Genomic DNA, 3,312 nt, shown 5'->3' on the forward strand with positions numbered 1-3,312 from the left:
TTTGGGCTTTTCACCCTCACACACAATAATAATATTAAAATAATATTTGTACATAAAAATAAAAATGTTCAAATCTAAATTCTGATTCTAATGAATGAGAATACTTTATCAAATCCTAAGGAAATTATAAGGTTACAGTTGCTCCAAGACAATGAGAACAGTAACAGACTGCATATGTTGTTTTTTAATTTAGTACAAAGTTTACAAAATATAAGAAATAGATGTAATATGTACAAATAGCTCAATTATAAATATCCAGTTTTATGATTATAAGTTTCTGCTGCGCTATATACATATGGACAGTATTTTTTTTTTAAATATCCATGGAGGAGAGAAAAAGAGAACTTATCTCAGACTGAGCTTCTAGTAGGAGATCAGTATGAGAACAGAAAACAAAAAAACCATGTGGTGGGTATGGTGTAAGAGTTTCCCGGTGTAGACAGCAGCATCCAGTCCTGCAGCATCTCTGCGCTGGAGGCAAGTATCTGAGGTGTTTGGAGGGAGGAGGGGGATGAGGGTATGTCTGTGTCTGTATACGTGTGTGTGTGCGCATGTGTATCCTGTGTTCAGCTGAGAGAGTGTCCCTTCACCCGGTTGGGCAGAAGTAAACAGTCCTACAGCCAACCTTTTAGGCTCTCTGCGCCTTGAAGGGTGTAGCGCAGAGAGCCATAACACAGTCTCGTTATAAGGGAGAAGAATTTGTTGTTTTCAGCCACCCTCGGCCTTGAGGTCCTTCTAGCAGTAACTTGGGTAGTTAGATGAGAGAAATGGTGGTTGTTTGGGTTTAGTGCGATCGAGCTGCATCCAATTTTACAGCAGATCTAAATGTCCGTCAATGATCTGTGTTCAATAAGAACAGTCTGGGTACTCAGAGCCCATCTTTAGGTTTTATAGAACATGACTGAGAGACTCTCTGAGGGTTAAAGTTAGACAAAACTAGACAAGGACATAAGAAACCAAGCAGGAAAGATAAGATGAGGGAGAGGGAGAGAGATGCAACCGCCTCCGTTAGAGCCAAAGAGAAGAAGTCAGTGAACGTGTGAGTTCTGGGTGGTTATAGCTTTTTGGGAAGAAACTATTTTTGAGTCTGTCAGTCTTTGTGTGGATGCACCTGTAGCACTTTCTTGAGGGAAGCAGGTTGAACAGGTCAAAACCAGGGTGGGAGCTGTCCTTGATGTTTGTTGCTCTGTTGAGGCAGCAGAAAGAATAGATGTCCATCAGGGAGGGGAAAGGGCCACAGGTCATCATATGTGTTGCCTTGACTACTCCTCTATCCACCTTAGTGCAACTGTCATAACATGCTGTGATGCAGTATGTCAGCTGGCTCTCAATAGACGAGCAGTAGAAGGTCAGCAGCAGGTTGGAGTCCAGTTTGTGCTTCCTGAGGACCCCTACAATCAATTCTTTGGTCTTTGTCACATTGAGCTGCAAAGGATTCTGCTTGCACCATGTGACAAAGGACTTACTCACAGCCTCACTCTCATCACCCATGTATCCAACCACCACAGAGTCATCAGAAAACTTCTGAAGATGGCAGGTCTCTGTGCAGTGGATGAAGTCTGTGGTGTAGAGGGTAGAGAGCTGGTCCAGATGGGCGTAGACATGATTGAGCAGGTACATGATGGCGTCCTCAGCTCCGAGGCGGGGCTGGTGGGGGAACTGAAGGGGATCCTGTTGTGGCATGACAATAAGCTGGAGCTGGATGAATTTTTCCAGTGTCTTCATGACATGTAAGTCACAGGCCTGTAATTCTGGGGGCCACTGGGACATGGCGTACCAGTCGGGGGACGAAGGAGGAACTGTATGCATCCTTAACATTAGCATACAGTAGGTCTACAATTCTCTCCCTGTGTGAAAGTTAGCAGTGTAGTCAAAGCTGACATGGTTGAAGTCACCCATACATAGCAATGAAGGCACTCGGGTGCTGAGTCTATAACCAGGCTATGGCAGAGTGGATAGAATAGAATAATCCTTTAATTGTCCCACAAGGGGAAATTTGGTGGATAATGTCACAAGCAGCCTCGCCTGTCTAAAGTGTTATGTCCCATGCAGTCCTTGCTATAACTTGTGTCCGTCGTTGGAGCTAACTCTGATAGCTTAGTCAGCTAGCCGCTAACTGGCTTTCTGGGCAGAGATACAATGGCTTGTTCGAGCTGCACTAACCCACCTCTCTTGGATGGACATGGGATGGGTCACAAGTGAGCCCTCAAATATATCTCTGGGTAACATTACTACATTTACTATAATAGCCACACAGGTTTACAGTTGGTTTTGAGCTCGGTCTGCTTTATTTTTTGATCACAGTATGTGAATATACGGTTGTAGTGAGGAAGATATTTTTAATGAGATATTTTTAAGAGTTTGCAGCTCTGTGTGCCACTCTCTCTCTGCTTATACAAGTGCATATATGAGCTCACCCAGCAGTATCTTGCCTTCTCACATCTCTATGCCAGTAATTATTCGAGTAGAATATTTATCTATATAATATTTATTTGATTACACTTTAAATCCAGGTCAGAGAGAGGGTATTGTTTTCTTTTACACATGCACATTTAATAAATTAAAGCGGTACTATCTAAAACAAATCTTTATTACAAATCACTCCGGTTGATAAAAATGTGAATTCTGGCGCCTGGCAGTACCTTGAAGCAGCAGGTACGCCACGTGTTGGAACTGGGGTGAAGTGCACCAAAACTTCAGATTTTGTCACAGTCACATGACCCGTGTGTTTTGAAAGCAATTGTTTTCTATAAGCTTCTGTCTCTTCTGCAGAACATAAAGTTTCTGACTCGTGATTTCCAAAAGGCAGCTTAAATGTAATCCAATAATGAAAACAAGGCAGACATTAAACACTGAAGAAAGGAATTTATTGTACACAAAACTGTCAGTTTGAAAATAAAACATTTTCAGTTCAAGTCCGGGTTATCTATTCCTGTCAATAAAACACATTAAACAGCTATAAAAAGAAAACTGTTGCTTTTCAAACTCCTTTTCTGATTAACTTTAACCCTGAGCACATCAGCAGAATTACCTACACTTTATAACAGCAAAACAATAACAGGATGAACTGTGCAAAAAAATCTTAATATGCAAACTGAAGGAAAAAAAAAAACTAATATTGAAAAGCATTTAAATGTGACTTAGAATATTCAGATAAAAAAACTGACATTTCTATTTGGCTCTAACAGTGTGTGAGATCTAGCTTTGTTGATACTGACATGCCAGTAACAGTAACTGCTAGGGATGGGTATCGTTTAGGTTTTATCCGATACCGGTGCCAAATCGGTACTTTTGAAACGGTGCCGGTGCTCA

Source organism: Rhamphochromis sp. 'chilingali' (assembly GCF_963969265.1).
Source record: "Rhamphochromis sp. 'chilingali' genome assembly, chromosome: 10".
Lineage (NCBI taxonomy): Eukaryota > Metazoa > Chordata > Actinopteri > Cichliformes > Cichlidae > Rhamphochromis > Rhamphochromis sp. 'chilingali'.